This window comes from Schistocerca nitens, chromosome 1 (assembly GCF_023898315.1).
Source record: "Schistocerca nitens isolate TAMUIC-IGC-003100 chromosome 1, iqSchNite1.1, whole genome shotgun sequence".
Taxonomy (NCBI): Eukaryota; Metazoa; Arthropoda; class Insecta; order Orthoptera; family Acrididae; genus Schistocerca; species Schistocerca nitens.
Window position 1 is genome coordinate 693,155,648 of NC_064614.1, and position 19,981 is coordinate 693,175,628.

General features: G+C 41.7%; 1 protein-coding gene across 3 annotated transcripts in view; it reads left to right on the forward strand.

The window, feature by feature from the left end:
- LOC126259460 (golgin subfamily A member 6-like protein 22) overlaps nucleotides 1-19,981 on the forward strand; it is a 426,680-nt gene that overhangs the window by 38,429 nt on the left and 368,270 nt on the right. The window contains exon 1 of one of the 3 annotated variants that reach the window (XM_049956307.1): nucleotides 2,470-2,557. The exons of 1 other annotated variant lie outside the window; for it this stretch is intronic. The gene's annotated coding sequence lies outside the window, so the exon portion shown is untranslated. One more of the 3 variants, XM_049956321.1, reaches the window with a different exon arrangement.

Here is a 19,981-nt window from a genome sequence, read left to right on the forward strand (position 1 = left end):
AGCCACGGGTCGTAGCACATCTGAAATGTAACGTCCACTGTTCAAAGTGCCGTCAATGCGAACAAGAGGTGACCAAGACGTGTAACGAATGGCACCCCATACCATCACGCCGGATTATACGCCAGTATGGCGATGACGAGTACACGCTTCCAAAGCGCGTTCACCGCGATGTCGCCAAACACGGATGCGACCATCGTGATGCTATAAACAGAACCTGGATTCATCCGAAAAAATGACGTTTTGCCATCCGTGCACCAAAGTTCGTCGTTGAGTACACCATCGCAGGCTCTCCCGTCTGTGATGCAGCGTCAAGGGTAACCGCAGCCATGGTCTCCGAGCTGATAGTCGATGCTGCTGCAAACGTCGTCGAACTGTTCGTGCAGATGGTTGTCGTCTTTCAAATGGCTCTGAGCACTATGGGACTTAACATCTGAGGTCATCAGTCCCCTAGAACTTAGAACTACTTAAACCTAACTAACCTAAGGACGACACACACATCCATGCCCGAGGCAGGATTCGAACCTGCGACCGTAGCGTGTCGTCTTGCGAACATCCCCATCTGCTGACTCAGGGATCGAGACGTGGCTACACGATCCGTTACAGCCATGCGGATAAGATGCCTGTCATCTCGACTGCTGGTGATACGAGGCCGTTAGGATCCAGTACGGCGTTCCGTATTACCCGCCTGAACCCACCGATTCCATATTCTGCTAACAATCATTGGATCTCGACCGACGCGAGCAGCAATGTCGCGATACGATAAACCGCAATCGCGATAGGCTACAATCCGACCTTTATCATAGTCGGAAACGTGATGGTACGCATTTCTCCTCCTTACACGAGGCATCACAAGAACGTTTCACCAGGCAACGCCGGTCAACTGCTGTTTGTGTATGAGAAATCGGTTGGAAACTTTCCTCATGTCAGCACGTTGTAGGTCCCGCCACCGGCGCCAACCTTGTGTGAATGCTCTGAAAAGCTAATCATTTGCATATCACAGCATCTTCTTTCTGTCGGTTAAGTTTCGCGTCTGTAGCACGTCATCTTGGTGCTGTAGCAATTTTAATGGCCAGTAGTGTATAAAATGTGTTCAGATCCTTCCTTATCTAGCGTTTTATTAAGCAGGACAAGGGGTGACGCCGTAGCCACGAAAAACACCTCCGAAACCGTAACAACACCTCCTCTGTGTTTCCTTCACTGTTGGCACTACACATGGATGCTACGTGAAGTTCTGCAGGAATTCGCCACACCTACATCCTTCCGTCGGACTGCCATAGGATTCAGCGTGATTCAGATCACTCCAGACACCCATTCCCAGTCATCCATTGTCCAGCGGCGTCGTTCTTTAGGCCAGCTCAGGCATCGCTTAGCGTCGACTGGCGACCGAAATCTCTGGCTTATGAGGAGCTGCTCTACCACTAGCTGGACTAGTGGTAGCTCTTAGGAATTCACGAGCTATTCCTTCCGCTGATTTAATGCTATATTTTTACAAGTGCTCGCAATGCTGGACGCTTCTTGTCCGTATGTACAAGAGGACTGGTTGGTCTTGGTTTACCTATTCTTCGCTTTGCAAGTGACATCTAATGCCTAGCCACAGAGCTCTCCTGACGGACCCATCACTCTGCTCCTACTGTTAATCTACTGACTCCCCGCCTCCTTTTATGTTGATGGCTCCGCCTCTTGTTGACATCTAGTGGAGAATTTCGCACTGCATAGGATGTTCGGGCACGTCTGATAATGTATTATAGAAACATAAACAAAAATTTGCTTTAGAGACTGCGTTAGCAAATCTCTGTTCAACCGACTATGTTTATTATCGGGGTATAAAATTTCATAGATCAGCCGAAATAAAACCCGGATTCTTCTGTACTTACAATGTCTCATTACCTTAAAAATCTATGTGATGCATACCAAAATGAAGCTCATCGAAATACTCGTATGATGGTGGAAACACCTTTGAGGACGGAATGCAACTGCGCTTCTCGGCTCTCGTCAAATCGTTTCCGCAGCGCTGCCAACTCTTTGGAAGGCGAATTCAGTTTACTTGTGCCACACCTAGGACGGAAACTTCAATAAAAAGCACGGACCCAAAGGTGTTACATGACGCACTAGAAGCTTCAGTGCAGTTCTCCATTTAGAAAAATCAAGGGTAGTGTTTTATTTTGCCAAAAGGTGCTGGCAAGGAAAAAAGCACTCAAAACACTATTGGGTTAGTCCTGATACGTTAACTGAATGAAAGATGGTGGTAATAGATCCGTGCATTAATAGCAGTCTGCTCAGTGTGATATATATGAAGCATCTATGGCTCAGTAACGCAGCTGCCTGTGAATATAGGTCGTGGAGCGGACGACTGTGGTGCTCCTGTGCCGTGCTGCAGGTGTCTGCGGGAACAAAGAGATAATTAACTCTGGTCGCTTTGGGTCTGGAAGTGGGCCAGGTAGAAATATCCGTACGCTTATTCATGCCGCCACGGGCGGCGTCGGAACAGTCGTCGCTAGCTGCGAACCCAGGCGCTTCTGTGGCGGCAGTGTGCGTGCGCTAGCTGTCACCGTGCTCCGTGAGTAGACCAAGCACGACACGCTCGTTAGTGTTAAGGCCCCCATCTAGAAACGCCTATCTCCGCACCTGATGTGTGTTCTTCTCACCTCGATCCTCTAGTGAGCTAGCGGTACGTTAACACAGCCCTAACTTATAGTGAGCGCGGTGACTACTCCACTGACGAACCTTTTGGTAGAGCCAGTTGATGTACATGTTATTAATATCAAATAACGTGATTGTTAAATAATGTCTGACTTCCGCACACCTCCAGTGCACTAATGTGGTTAATGTAAATAACTGTTGTAAACTGGTTTTCAGTTTGATAATATTTGTTTAGAGTGCCCCAAGAATTGTCATATGCACCATATGTTTTATGAAAAGTTCGTTACTACTTCTTAAATGAAAACACGTTTCAGATCTTTTTATCTTGTTCCACGTCCACGAGGATCGTTTAACTAAGGATATGGGGAAGGAAATTAGTATAAATATTTCCTTGTCAGTACGTATTGCGTATTCCTTTGTCGTGACATGCTCCACATCTTTGAGGAATCCCTTGCTGTGCATCTGTAGAACAAAAGTACATCTCTTCTAATCCTAGTAAATGTTTTGTGTAAGGTGCCATCTCCAAGAAATGTTTGCAAGACGTTAAGCATTTCGCACCTCAGGGAACAACGCATTTCTAAGTGTATGTTAAACGCAACATCCCCATGAAGTATTAGCATCGTATTACACGGTACTCACGAAATTAAGAGAGGGTTTGTTTGCTAACGTTTGTAAAGTGTCTGAGCTCGACGAAATAATCCTACTATTACTTATATATATTTATGGATTACTTCATATGGAACCTAGGGCAGTCTTCTTACGTTCTGAATTAACAATCAGAAACCGATTAAAAATAGTTTTGATATACTCTGCACTTCTTAAATTCTTGAACGAGTCCTCAGCCTTGTGAAATGCTAAACGATCCGAAATAGACTTCAGTGATTGCTTCCACAACGACTTTCGAAGATTCAAATGTTTCTCACTGGATCCAGATATACTGATGCGTAATGGATGAATCCTCAGCCATGTGCAATGCTAAACGATCTGAAATAGACTTTACTGAATGCTTCCAGAACGATTTTGTAGACTCGAATGTTTGCGGAGAGCTTCTCACCGGATCCAGACATAATGATGCGTAATGGACGACATTTAGCATAGCACTGGACATTAGGTCTATCTGTTAGGTCTATCTGTTGACTTAGAATCATGAATAAAACAAAAAAAAATCATTTACTTACAATTTATAAGGGACTTTATGAGTAAATTAAAGAATAAATTTATGAAATCAGAAATATGTGGATATTCTCAGTCATTTCAAGTAATTTCAAAACGGATTTTTTTTCCTTGTGCGTCCTGACCCGCGGGTTTAAGGAATATTACTTTTTTAAAAAGTTGTCCTGTTAAGTGTGATATTTGTCTTACACTAGTACAATATGTCAAAGATACAGCGCGTCTGACAATAGCTGTCATGGCGTCTGTTCTTAAAAACAGAAGTGTTTATTGCGTCTTCATGCAGAAAGCACTTTTCCACATTTTTCTCCTTTCATGTCAATTACAACTGTTAATTTATTTCATGCTGACGAAAGAGTGTAAAAAAATATTATTTGACAAAAACCAAAATCACGCAGACTAAAAAGGTAATGCACTGCATCTGCAGAATATCTTCTGGGTCGCAAAAGGATGAAAATAAGTACTTGCAGGACGACGCAACTGCGGAAAAATTGTATTTATGTTTTATGTGATATGACATAAACCGTAGTTCCAAAAGACTAATGTAAATACGACAAACGTGAGAACTTAGGAAGACAAAATGTCACTTGGAAGACTAAAAGCAAAATAATTTGATTAAGATAAAATAAGTGGGTTTCTTAAGACTTATGAGGAAGTTACTAATTATGGCCTTTGGTAGTATCTTTGGTTTCATTCACTTAGTAAAAGGGGACAACAATAAAAAATTGAGTATTGATCCAGGTAGACACTAAATGCAATTCGTTCTTTGGTATGAACTGTTGATTTTAAAACGACTACTTTCCAAGACTGCAACCGCTTGGTTAAAAGAAACGAATATATTGTTTTGAAATAAAGAGAAAAACACTCAATTATTTACTGCCGGTTCCAAGAAAAGAAATGCAACATTTGCTGCCACAGATTCGAAAACTCACGCACGTTTTGTGCGAATAGTTCATACATTTCTTCTTTCCTCAGTTCTAAACATTTCCCACTTCTTATGTGCCTTCATTGGACAATGTTAATGGCTTTCTGCTCTTTTCACCACTTTGTTGGTCACCTAAGGAGTTTTCTCACTATTGGTCGATATTCGTTATTATTTTAGCTTCAGTTTTCTTTTATTCTTATTACATGATCTCTCAATTTATTTCTATAGTCTCCAAGCTTTTCTGGAAATGCCTCTTCAAAATATTGAATGTTTTTATATCAATACTCTTTCATATTTACAACTTGTTTCGTTTAGAGATCAACGGCAGGTCGACATCCATACATATTATAAAAATGGACGTTTGTATATGTGTGTGTATGAAATGGAACTGTTCTCCTCCTAAACCAATGGACCGATATAAAACGAAATTGGTACACATCCATTGCTGTCAGGCACCAATGGCTGTAGCGATAAAAACCACTTACCTCTCATAGCTCAGGAGATATGATGTCATAACAACGAGATGCGTGAAAAACTGCCGAATCATGCGTGACGTTTAAATTTATTATTTCTGTGTTACTAAATCCATTTGCAACATACACATATGCCGCTGAAAGTACCGACACAAATATATCATTGTACGACACATAGTTTAGGAGATACGACGTGGTAAACACTGAGATGCGTGAAGAAATGACGCCTCATTCCAGAAGTATTAATGAATTTATTCTTCACTACTAAGACATACCTACAGTCGAGCCAACTTAAGGAAATCAGTGACACCTGGCGGCGCTTTTGACAGATTTCAAACCGGCTGTAGGCGAAGATAATAGTCGTCTATATATCTATGAAGAGGCATTACCATAGAGACGCTTACTGAATCGGGCTGTAGACATGTGAAGTAGCTGAACTTACCACATTTGTATATTACGTATACTTCTTTGTACGACTGCTTCATGATTTGAAAGTTGTTATCGCGAATACATGAAAATGAATTTTTTTTCGATATTACACTACAAACACAGTCCATTCTTTGTTTTCATTTCTAGCAGGACATTGTCAAAATGAATACACTGACAATGCCGGGTTTGTCAGCTAGTAGTATTATAAATGTAAAAGGGAAGGCGTGGGTGTAGGCAGAAATTTATCTAAGAGCGGGCATGATTCTAAATTTCCAGTTTTGAAGTATCTGATTTGGTAACTTTGAGAATGTATAGATATCACTGAACTTAATTTTAGAGGACTCACACAAGACTTGTAATGCATTAGTTGAATAATAGGCATCCACTCAATGATTTTGATATCGGAATGGTGAACATATTTCATTAGTATATGCTAAGTATGTAATCAGCATTAGTAATAAGCGTATGAATGCCACTATCTTTAGTCAACGATCTGAAATTGCATCAAACTTATGATGAACTCCAGGGGATTCAACGACTTGTCCATAAAAAATATTTTAATTCATATATCTGTATACAAAGTTAGCCTGCTACCGAAACTGAAAATATGAAAAAGAAAACAGTAAAGACTGAGAAAATTCCTGTCATCACCAAAATTAATTAGACATCAATGTCAAATTAAACTCCTCAAAGTGGAAGACAGAAATAAACTGTTAAAAAGAAAGAAAGAAAGAAAGAAAGAAATCTGCAGTACTTTCCACTGCTGTCGGCAACGCTAAATCTGCAGTTATTAGGATAATAAACAGTTATTGCAAGAAATATAAGTGTATAGCCACAGATACCAGGAGGGCGATGGCGCCTATGATGGAAAGGCAATTTGTTAACATCAGAGGTACAACCGGGATACAAAAGCCCAGGATACAAAAACCGCCGAACTGAGCATCACGCCTCAGCAGCTACTTCATTTCCTTGGTATAAAATGTACAAAATGAAGTATTTTAAAATTTGATGCCAACGAAAAGAAATACTGAAAGAGCCGTGATGCTCAATACAGCGGCATTTTGTTCCCGGCTGTATCTCTGCCCAGCCATGCCATAACACCGTTGCGGTCTGATGATGAACTATGATCGAAAGTAGTCGTTAATATAAAAAAAATATGGATATAGCTGCGTCTGGTGGTCTGAAGAGATCATTACTAAGTTGTGGAGCTATGTCTGAAGAAATTATATGTCCGCTAGCATTGTAACTCCTAATACTTGCATAATTACCGTGTTACTTATTCTACTTCATAAATTGCAGCTATCTGTTCTTTAAAAAAGATACCTCAGACAACAGCTTGTTCGACTGGAGTGTTTTAGACTGGTAAACTGTACGTGATATGTGCGTATGCACTGCTGGTACTTTAGAGCCGTCAAGGTCCGAACAAAGAGTCGATTTACCGGCAGAGGGCGTCAGCAAATCGCTCGAAGAGTAATCACAATCAGACTAGCCGTGCCGATTCACTTCTTCCTTGATCTACATACTTTAGCCTACGAAGATGCACAATGCTTCTTAAACGTAGACAAGACCAACATCTCATTGTTTTCTCAAGTACACTAGATGTTACTTATGTAATAACGAGAAAATAAAACTTATCTTCATTCAACGATAAGTTGCACTAGTTTTAGTGGCTGATCAACACGCTTTCTGTCTGCTCGTATAAATTTTGCATTGCCTCTTCACAGAGGAAATAATAATCAGAATTTCGGCAAAACGTTGGGCTTCGTAAGTTATGGTCATTGGAATCCAAATGAAGCTTGGGATCGATATTTACTGACATGACCGTGAGACACAGTCTTCTAGTAATTACTTGGTGCTATCCGTAAATAAGCCTGAAATGTTAATTGGTCAAAAAGTGGAATGTCCTATGTTTTAGATATGAAATGAGCATATCCTGGTCTAAAAATACCTGCCAGATTATGAATCAACATCTACAGTTATCTCCAGTCTCCTTGAGAGACACTTGCGGTCGTGCTGGGTGACATTTTGTGAGTTAGATTCCTCGAAATTATTGTAGCAATAATGTAACTACACTGGAGAGCCAAAGAAATTGCTACACCTGCCTAATATCTTGTAGGGCCCCGCGAGCACGCAGAAGTGCCGCAACACGATGTGGCATGGACTCGCCTAGTGTCTGAAGTAGTGCTGGAGGCTACTGACACCATGAATCCTGCAGGACTGTCCATAAATCCGTAAGAATAGGAGGGGTAGAGATCTCTTCTGAACAGCACGTTGCAAGGCATCCCATATATGCTCAATAATGTTCATGTCTGGGGAGTTTGGTGCCCATCGAAAGTGTTTAAACTCATAAGATTGTCCCTGGAGCCACTCTGTAGCAATTCTGGACGTGTCGGGTGTCGCATTGTCCTGCTGGAATTGATCAAGTCCGTCGGAATGCACAATGGACATGAACGGATGCAGGTGATCAGACGGGATGCTTACGTATGTGTCACCCGTCAGAGTCGTATCTAGACGTATCAGGGGTCCTATATCACTCCAACTCCACACGCTCCACACTATAAAGGAGCCTCCATCAACTTGAACAGACCCCTGCTGACATGCAGGGTCCATGGATTCATGAAATTGTCTCCGTACTCGTACACGTCTATCCGCTCGATACAATGTGAAACTATACTCGTCTAACCAGGCAACATGTTTCCAGTCATCAACAGTCCATTGTCGGTGTTGACGGGCCCAGACGAGGCGTAAAGCTTTGTGTCGGGAAGTAATTAAGGGCATACGAGTGAGCCTTCGGCTCCGAAAGCCCATATCGATGATGTTTCGTTGAATGGTTCGCTCGCTGACACTTGTTGATGGCCCAGCATTGAAATCTGCAGCAATTTGCGGAAGGGTTGCACTTTTGCCACGTTGAACGATTCTCCTCAGTCGTAGTTGGTCCCATTCTTGCAGGATCTTTTTCCGGCCGTAGCGATTCGGAGATTTGATGTTTTACCGGATTCCTTATATTCACGGTACACTCGTGAAATTGTCGTACAGAAGATCCCCACTTCATCGCTGTCTCGGACATACTGTGTGCCATCGCTCGTGCGCCGTCTATAACACCACGTTCTAACTCACATCTTGGTAACCTTCCATTGTAGCAGCAGTGACCGATCTAACAACAGCGCCAGAGTCTTGTTGTCTTATATAGGCTTTGCCGACCTCAGCACCGTACTCTCTCTGTTTATATGTCTTTGCAATTGAATACGCATGCCTATACCAGTTTCTTTGGCGCTTCAATGTATTACAGTGTTATGGGATTCAGTATCATCGATTTGAAATTAAAAATCCGAAGCATTGAGAGCCCGTTTCTCAACGGTTCTATAAACTATTCTATTGCGTACAACGACTTTTTCCCTTTAGCAATGGTTTCTAGTTGATAAAAATGCGAAGTTATAATGAAATTCAGAATTCATATTAAACTCTAGAAATCCAGGAGGTGGCTAAGCAAGTCAGGTTACAGATGAAAGGAAGACAACGGCGTACCAAATTCAGTAACGAAGAGAAGCGCCGCAGCAGTTATCATAATGGACACGCAATTCGAGAGGAGGACGGTTTCGAATCCACGTCCGGCCATCCTGATTTAGGTTTCCCGTGATTTCCCTAAATCCCTCCAGGGATATGTATGCTGGTTCCTTTGAAAGGGAACAACCGATATCCTTCCTCATCCTTTAAACAATCCGATCTTGTGTTCCGTCTCTAATGATATCGATGTTGACGGGGCGTTAAACGCTTATCTTCCTTCCATTCATCTCCAGTAGAACGCTGGGTAGTAAAGAATGTGCTCTTTAACCATATCTTCTACCATGTCTTAGAATCCATCAAAGTACAGCCGAGGTCCACTTGGCATTCATTCCCCTAGCTACATGTTCCATACGTCCTATCCGAATCTATTTCATTTTAAATTGTCTTAATTACATATTCCACTCCTGTCAGTTTCCTGGAACAATTGTTTTCCCATCTCTCTCGGCTTTTCCCGAAAAGTGTCACTCCATTACTTGCTGAGCAATCTTCTGCTTGTGAACAGTTTTCGCATTCCATATCCATATCTCACTACTGTAAGTAACTTCTGGTGGCACACGCTGATCGTGAGGAACACGTCATGACTGATAAAATCTGTTTCGCCCTGGGACTCTAACACGGATATTTTGCTATTAGCGTCCCTAAGTGGCAAAAATTGTCGTTATCCATGATACATTTGCTACATCGCTCATTTGTTATATATTTTTCTTATCAGACACACCGCGATCTTGATTTTGAAAACTCTGTGTTGTTGTGGTCTTCAGTCCTGAGACTGGCTTGATGCAGCTCTCCATGCTACTCTATCCTGTGCAAGCTTCTTCATCTCCCAATATGTACTGCAGCCTACATCCTTCTGAATCTGTTTAGTGTATTCATCTCTTGGTCTCCCTCTACGATTTTTACCCTCCACGCTTCCCTCCAATACTAAATTGGTGATCCCTTGATGCCTCACAACATGTCCTACGAACCGATCCCTTCTTCCAGTCAAGTTGTGCAACAAACTCCTCTTCTCCCCAATCCTATTCAATACTTCATTAGTTACGTGATCTACCCATCTAATCTTCAGCATTCTTCTGTAGCACCACATTTCAAAGGTTTCTATTCTCTTCTTGTCCAAACTATTTATCGTCCATGTTTCACTTCCATACATGGCGACACTCCATACAAATAATTTCACAAACGACTTCCTGACATTTAAATCTATACTCGATGTTAACAAATTTCTCTTCTTCCAAAACGCTTTCCTTGCCATTGCCAGTCTACATTTTATATCCTCTCTACTTCGACCATCATAAGTTATTTTGCTCCCCAAATAGCAAAACTCCTTTACTACTTTAAGTGTCTCATTTCCTAATCTAATTCCCTCAGCATCGCCCGACTTAATTCAACTACATTCCATTATCCTCGTCTTGCTTTTGTTGATGTTCATCTTATATCCTCCTTTCAAGACACTGTCCATTCCGTTCAACTGCTCTTCCAAGTCCTTTGCTGTCTCTGACAGAATTACAATGTCATCGGCGAACCTCAAAGTTTTTATTTCTTCTCCATGGATTTTAATACCTACTCCGAATTTTTCTTTTGTTTCCTTTACTGCTTGCTCAATATACAGATTGAATAACATCGGGGAGAGGCTACAACCCTGTCTCACTCCCTTCCCAACCACTGCTTCCCTTTCATGTCCCTCGACTCTTATAACTGCCGTTTGGTTTCTGTACAAATTGTAAATAGCCTTTCGCTCCCTGTATTTTACCCCTGCCACCTTCAGAATTTGAAAGAGATTATTCCATTCAACATTGTCAAAAGCTTTCTCCAAGTCTACAAATGCTAGAAACGTAGGTTTGCCTTTTCTTAATCTATGGATTTTACTCTGTGTAGTTGATCAAAAACACTTTCGGCCATTTTACTCTTCTGTTTGTTAAGATTACTGTTCATTTAGTCATTTTATACAACTGTCCTAACTGAGGAGATTTGTCACTTGTACTTTAAATTCATTATTGATTTGCTCAATTTTCTGTTCAGTGTCTTTGTTTACACATTATTTCAGTTCTGCTTCCGATCTTGTTCCGTTTAGATCTTCTTTTCGTTACTGTATTTTGCATGCACTAGAGAGAGGCAAACAGTAAAATGTCATCCGCAAAGCGCAGGTGGTTCAGACGCGTTGCATTTCGGTGGTATTTTTTTCTAAAATCAAAATATTACTAAAAAGTTGAATACACATTATTACTGTTCAACAATAATATTTAATTGTTCGTTATGCACCGGCTTTCGACTTTCTAGGCCATAGTCTGGTAACTTAATACTACATAAATAGTCCAAACAATTTCAGCTAGCGTTCATAGCTGTAAAAAGATTGGTTTTCAAAGATGAGTGACTTTTACGACCGTAAAGACACTAAACCACAAGCGTAATGTAATACCAAAAGAGGCTCTGCACAAATAGATCTTATATTACATTACATTCAAAGGTTAGAAGTACATGAATGTATAAGCCAAAAACTTCATAAAAGTGAGTAATAGCACAGACTATTACGTAATATATACAAACTGGTGAATGTGTTGAACATCCCGTAAAAGGAAGAACAGCGGGAGCTGAGAGGAGAAAGGATTCTATGGAATGTGGATGTGGAACAGTTACAACAAGTATATCATCTAATGGCAAGACAAAATATTAACTAACTGCTGCTTCTTTAGTAAGGATGAGTAATGGAACTGTGTTTGGTAATTAAGAAACAGGTCCAGATTCTTTGAATGGTGTTTCTTAATTGTCAGAATTTCGAGTAATATTAGTTTTCCACCTTTCGTTGCTCTATGGAGAACATCACATTTAATATCATGTGAATGACATTCACTCAGAGCGTGTTGAGTAAAGGTGGAATCTTAGTTTTTCAATCTCCTGCTCTTTTTATGCTATCCTTAACTTATCTGACTCCTTAACTTATATGACGATGGCCTAGGAAGCCGAAAGCCGGTTCATAGCGAACTAGTAAACAGATGTCTTTTGGAACTTTAATATTGTGTATTAAATGTGTTTAATGTGTCTATGTTCCTCCAAGAACCGTCGGAATATTCCAGAAATAATTTCAAATATTAGTTTTATCTGGTGCTACCTCAGAAATATTATCATAATTGCCACAGGCTTTTCTCAACAAAACTCTAAAATCGTTGATACAGAGTTGGATAGAAATTTTTGGAAGAGAATGTTCCCTGTGTTGGTCCAGAAAGGCAGCTAAGATTGCTGGCAGTGAGCGGTACGTGTCTATCCAACGACGCGCGAAACCACGTAGAGAGAGAGAGTGGTTGTTGGCTGGAAGTCGTGGTAAGGAAACGGTGAATTCTAAAATAAATGAAACAGATTGGTGTACAAAGATCGAAATACTGCGTAACAGGGGCCGAGAGTTGCAGTGGCAATGTGCATTTCAAGTCGCTATTTATATGCACCGTGGCTCTGCTCTCTCGCTTTTTGGAGGCGACTGCCAACTTCCAGATCATTAAAATTCCACCACCTTTATTTGACGCTAGTTTTGTCCGGGCGGAATTAAATGAGCTGCGGAGAAGGTGTTTGCGAAATGGCGAGCTGCTGTGTTGTTTATTTGGCGTGTGGCGCAGCATTTTAGGAGCGAGGGAAAACATGTCGAGCGGTGGGAATTGGTGCCACTCTCACGTGCTTTGTGGTGGGATGCTTTAGTGAATGAAGCAGCAAAATGTTTAGAACTGTAACACCCCACCGAACCTCCCCTTGCGAGGGCAACTTGAACCACAACTTCCATCAGTAGTGTCTCCATCAATCTTCCTGTGATCTTCAGCCTTTGCAAACATTTAACTTCAAATTCTTTATCTCCTTGTATTAAATATTTATTATTCGTGTTTTCGGCATTTTCTTCACCTATGGCAGAGTCCTCTAATGATGGGTACCATTTGACAATTACTTTCTTACAGTTGTATGATCGGATGTACCTCCTGGTTTCACAATCGTGTTACCCTAAGTGAGCAAAGACATCTGCATAACCTCTCTGCGAAACGTGTAATCTTTGCTTTGGATGCATACATATCCTAGCTATTTTCTAAGTTTTCTTACACCTTGCATCTTGCTGGAAGAAGCTGGAGACGTCAGCTGATGTACACTTGTTGTGTAAGATAAGGAACTATTTATTCTCTTTATTACGATACCCATTTCACACAGTTATATTTCAGTTTATGTTGCCATTTATGGTGGAGATATCCTAGATAACGATCCATGATATACTTTCCCGTTCCAATTTCGGTGGTCACCTTTTACAACTTAGGAGTTCATTTGCGATGTTTTTGTATTTTCTTAGTATCTGCTGTGTTAGAGAAACGTCATTCGCGAAACTATGTTCCACAGTTCACTTTAGCAAATAACTAATTTACCTGGCGTATGGTTTCTTTGGAATGTATCTTTACTGCTCTAGAGTCTTGATGGTTCAGAGAAGTGAGGATAAGTTTGTACTCATAACACAAAATGTTTCGTTCATAATTAGCCACTGGCATTTTTCGAAATTCCGTTAACTATGAAACACTAAACCTGAAGATAAAAACAAAATATCAGTAATTGCACCATATGCCACAATCGCAACGTTCTTCTTTCGTCATGGGATAATTTTATGACATTCACAGCAATATAGCTGGTCGAGTATGTTCATTGTGTTGCAGTATCTTTGGCTGCAACTGAGAAGGTTTAATTTGAACTTGGCTAACTTCAGCGTTGCATTTAAAGCAACTAATGCCATGTGTTGGTGAATGCATTAGCTATGTAGCGATGCGTTGCATGTTTTTGTCCCTGTGAATAGTGAATCCAACGTGGAAACAGTGTTTCAGTTCAGCATTCACCTACACTGGTATAGAAACTGGCCTAAAGCCAAATGAAAACTGTAAGATGTGCCAGAGTATTTCATGCGAGTGTGTTCTGAGGTGGGCTGCTGTGTCACCCAGGCGAATGCTCAGTAATTTGACATCCCTCCTGTCGTGTAGACTGCGCACAACATCTACAGTTCATTAAAACGCATTTTAAACGCAAACACTAAACAAAAGTCATAAATCACAACTTTCTGAAATTTTCTGGCAGAAGCCTAAATATTATTGGAGTTCTGACTCGCTTTGAAGAGGTACCTACAGAAGCTATATGCTAGTTAGATATTTCTTTTTATCCTTCTCTTTTATTTACGAGTTTATGTTCATCATAAAAACTTACTGGAATCAACGCACGGCTCAGACACGTCAAAGACTGCAATACTATTGGATGATACGCTTTCAACGATAAAGAATATCGCTTTAAAAAAAGTATCCGATAGAGATCGCAACATACGCCTTATGCAGATTTCATATACATTTCCTGAAATTAAGAAAGACTTACTGAGTGTTCTTATAAATAGTGTTTAATCTCTGCACAATAAGTCTGCGCTCTTAGGCAATAACGATTACCTCAAAGGAGGAAAAAAATACGGAAAGTGTTTGTAAAGATGCGTTGTACATGTGAATATCATTCTCACTCTTACAATAATATTTATAGAGATAACAATAACAGAGTAAATACATTACTGATCGACCGAGGAGAAAACATTATCTTAATAGACTTTAGTATACGAGACACACTTCAATACAACTTCATGCCTACACAACTTTCCACAACTAGGCACTCCTCATCTTCAACCGCCTATACATTCTGGTTTAATCTATCTATTCCACATCCTTCTCTCCCAGTCTCCACTGTCGCGGAATAGCCAAACAATCATTCCTTTCTTATTTTCCAGTCATCTGTAGATTCCAGTCGTCCCAACAGCCAAATCCTTCTGCATAGAATCACATTATGTTTTCGTTCGTTTCTTTTCTTATATATAAGCTTTATGTAAACTGAATGAGTTATAGTCACCACCGAAGGTAAATTAACGAGTTGTTTTGTGGCAAGGATAATGGTTTGATGTATGTGTAAGAAACAAAGTAAGATGTATGCTCTTCAATTTTTTAATTCCTGTATCTTCACCCTTTTGTTTCAAGAAGTGGTAGCGTCCGGACATATGCTTGGATGCGTCGTACGAGTATTGTTAAAAATGTGTATTTCAGCCGTACATTAAAAGTGTGATAAAAAGCTATTAGAAAAGCAAAATTTATTCGCACGGTTAGGAGGTCAACTCCCATCTGTTCATCATTTCACGCGCGGCCGAGATCCTGCATCAAGAGGTTCGGTGCAGACAAGAAGAATTTACGCGGAATCCGGTGGAGTGTTGCTGCCTCGATATTGTTACAATCAAGACTAAACACAATGGAATTAATGTGAAGCAGTACGTAATGCAAATTACGTTTATTGAGCTTGAATGTATTGATATTAAAGGTCTGTTGATAATGATATCAATTAAAGTTCACCCACAATTGCGCACAGATTCATAAACTACCTTCAAATTTGTTTCCAATAAATTTTTCCAATTATTCAAGCAATTATTAATACATTGCTATCTCCACACATACCTATTCACTTCCCTTCCTCATCTCATCCGGCACGTACACTATGAGTTGTGTGACACGCTGCTTTGTCCTGCAGGTAGATGTCATCGTGTCACCTGTCAAAGGTGAGAATAAACACTTTCTGCAAAAGACTGTGAGACTTGCAGGAAGAGTGTCAATGAGCTTCTGGAAGGTAACGACAGGGATGTGGAGCCATGACGACTCCACTGCCGTGGCCAGCTGCGCTAGGTTTCTCGGTTTAGGATATCCATGGCTTGGACAACTCGGTCGAAGCGGTCCCACAGACTCTCGGTTGGGTCTAAGTCGGGGGAGTTTGGTGGCTAGGGGAGTGCGGAAACATCTTCCTGATGCTCTTCGAACCATGCACATACACTGCGAGCTGTGTGACACGTTGCATTGCCCTGCTGGTAAATGTCATCATGCCAAGGAAAACAAAATTGTATGTAGGGGGAACATGGTCCCCAAGGACGGATCCATACTTATGTTGATCCATTGTGCCTTCGAGAATAACGAGATCATCCAGGGAACGCCAGGAAAATTTTTCCTACACCATAATGCTCCCTCATTTCCAGACCGGCTACAATATATTGTTGTGGTATTTCAAACTAGTTGTTTTTCATGAGAACAAGTATCATATCGAGATAGATTTTATTAATATGATACAGATGTAATGGGCTCCGAAATACGCCACGAATTAAACTCGTGAGGAGACGACGATTGTTGCAGTTCGTCTGCTTTCAGACGTTTCACGCCGATGGATCATAAATCGTGATTCATCTGAAATGACCACCTGTCGCCACTCAGTGGACGTTCAGTTGCATTACTGGCGTTCAAATTCCAGCCTTCGTCGCCGCTGAATAGCAGTCAGCATGGATGCATTTCTTCTATCATGAAACGTATATCTGAGCAAGTTATACACGCGTTGCTACCACAAACCTAAATGCCCTCGTAATGTAGCCTAAGAATAAGAATAAGATAATATAAGAATAAGAAAGACTAAAGCCTTTCGTTCTCGTCAAATGATTTCTTGCTCAATAAGGACGCACGCCATGTCCGATTGGAACCTCAGCGCAAGATAGGCGTTTGTCTACACCCTAGGTAATGTGTAATTTTTAGGCTGTTCCCCGCACTAGTTTTGATAAATACCGTGGTGGTTTCGCATCTGCACATCAGAAAAACAATTTACACATCTCGTTCCGGAGAACAAGGAACTATTTATTTTCATTAGTATGATATCAACTTCACAATGATGTCTTTATTGTACTTTACTAATCGCTGTGGATTTAGAAGCGTTCACGGCTTCAAAATCTTTCAAATGGCTCTAAGCACTATGGGACGTAACAACAGAGGTCATCAGTCTCCTATACATAGAACTACGTAAACCTAACTAACTTAAGGACATCACACACATCCATGCCCGAGGCAGGATTCGAACCTGCGACCGTAGCAGCCGCTTGCTTCCGGACTGAAGCGCCTAGAATCGCTCGGCCACAGCGGCCGGCGTTCACAACTTCACCATTAGGCCTACTCAAAGTAGAGGGAAAGTGCTATATACACCGTCTAAAAAAAAAAAAAAGTGAAGCACCCAGAAGACATGGTCGGATGTCAGTCTAAATCTGTACACGTATACACCATCGTTGGGCATGTCAAAGATTAGAGTTGCAATTCTCTGTGACATGTAAAAAGGCTTCCCGAGTCACTATTTTTTTTCTCGATTAGTGTTTGAACCGTGAAATTACTTTCAAAATCTTTTCTTAAGAATTTACTTTATTTACTAACGATTCATCAAGAAAATTATCACATTTAATCGCACTATGTGAGCTTGGAAGTAGTTGCCAGTGGGTAAATGATGAAAAAAAATTAAAATTCTTTCAACAAATGGAAATTTTATTCCTAAAGCCCTTTTTTTTAAACAGATTTAAAATTATAAACAGAAAGCACCCTCTAAATATCAAGTTACAATTTATTGAGAGGCAGAAAGAATAAATTTTGACAGTATGAGCTTTCGGGCTGAGAACCTTGCCGCTCCCTTTTGACACGGCCGTAGTCACGACCGCTCACAACAACCTCTGAAAGACTACACTGGTGCAAGTCTGCAACACATCAGATTACTTCATACTAAAAATTTTAACAACTCACACAAGCACATAAACTATGCACCCCATAGGAGGGCAGGAAATAGTACAAAACACTAACATTAAAAAAATTAACTTGCCACCGAAGGTGCAACTTGATTTAAAAAAGAAAAAAACTCTTACGGTGGAAGGGTGGCAACATTATGTATTAAAATGACCATTTAAATAAAAACCAATTATATGCAGTCTTACATAAAATATACAAACATGCTCTACGTGATACATATACCGCATCTCAAGATGACAGGCAAGATAAAAACATTTTCAGGAATTCGGCCGTTACACTTCAAGCAATCAATTCGTTAACACAGAACCCGACAAACATGACAGAGGCAGCTATTAACGTACTACAGACCGGCAGACCGACAGACAGACAGACAGACACTAACTGCCTAACAAATACGGACGGGAGACAGACAAGCAAGCTGGGTACGAGAGACTGACCAAGAAAACAAGTAGAATTTAACAAGTAAATGAAACAACATATCACGAATCATTTAACTTCTAAAAAACTGCGATGTCTGGCGAAGACCTGGCGCAGCATCCCCAAAAGCTCTCCCGAACCGTCCGCTGTCAGCCGCTTCAACGGGCGCAGGAAGGCGCGCCGATCTCCCGTCTCACGGCGTCGCAGCTCGCAGCGGCCAGACCGATGTCGTTGGTTGACTCCTGTTGCTCTCGTGTCGGCCACGAAGCCACTACCCCTCGCTATACGGAGCGGCCCACTGGACTGACGTGGCGACCTCACATGCGCCGACGCTCAAGACGGACAAGCCATCATGCGTCCCAGTGCGCGACCGACCAACCGATCGATCCAACCGCCAATTCCCATTGCCTGAACAAACTCGAGCAGACTGGCGGCCTAACACATACTAACACTCCGGACGACAGACAGACACTGACTGCCCCACACAGACCCGGCTGACCAATTGACCCCTTTGATGAGCTCATAGCGTCCCTTAAATGCACGTGAATAGACAACCTTTCCCCTTTCCCACCAGAGGGAGGCACCAAAGCTGCGATTGCCACAGCGGCGCCACCGCCAGAAACGGAGGGCGACTGCTTCACACTACGCGGTGCGGCGCTCTCTTCAAAACAGCAATTTTTACCACGGCTCAGTGTTGTTACCGGGCCTGGTAGGTAGGGACATAAGGGGCGTGAATAGCGTCAGATGTTGAGAGATCACTGTGAAGTACACAGAGGCGCCGCCTACTCGTGAGACATAGCGCTGTCAGCACCTTAAAGAGTTTAAAAGGGGCCACATTGTGAGTCTCCGTTTGGCCGAGTAATTGAATCATGTACTATGCAGATTGGGGGGGCAATGGCATTTGACAGTGGCCTCATGTCGGACTACATGGGAACGCGAGGACAGATATAGTCGTTCTCAAAGTTCCGATCGACCACGTCTCTGCCCGCATCTCGTGGTCGTACGGTAGCGTTCTCGCTTCCCACGCCCGGGTTCCCGGGTTCGATTCCCGGCGGGGTCAGGGATTTTCTCTGCCTCGTGATGGCTGGGTGTTGTGTGCTGTCCTTAGGTTAGTTAGGTTTAAGTAGTTCTAAGTTCTAGGGGACTTATGACCACAGCAGTTTAGTCCCATAGTGCTCAGAGCCATTTGAACCATTTGACCACGTCTCACCACCACTATATTACTGTTGGACTAGTGACAATTTTAATCCTTCTTGGAGGGCCAATGGTAGGCTGACGATCCTTATTTAGACTGATTTTATTTCGTAGTAGTGTAGAGAATTAATACAGGTCCACCTTCCAATCAAGTCAGCAAAGTAGTAGTGTAATTTCAAATGGCTCTGAGCACTATGGGACTCAACTGCTGAGGTCATTAGTCCCCTAGAACTTAGAACTAGTTAAACCTAACTAACCTAAGGACATCACACACATCCATGCCCGAGGCAGGATTCGAACCTGCGACCGTAGCGGTCTCGCGGTTCCAGACTGCAGCGCCAGTAGTGTAATTTGTTGGGCGCGGTACACATTGTTAAAAGTGGGTGGATTCGGGTCGCGACCGGCAGTGGGGCTGCGGGCGACACTATGGGAACTCCAAGGGCGGCCGCGAGGAACTTATCTGCTTCTTTTGTCAGTTTGGCTGTAAGTGCAGGTATCTGCGACCGAGGTCCCACAACATGAGTAAATATTTCACTCAGACTCCACAGCATCTA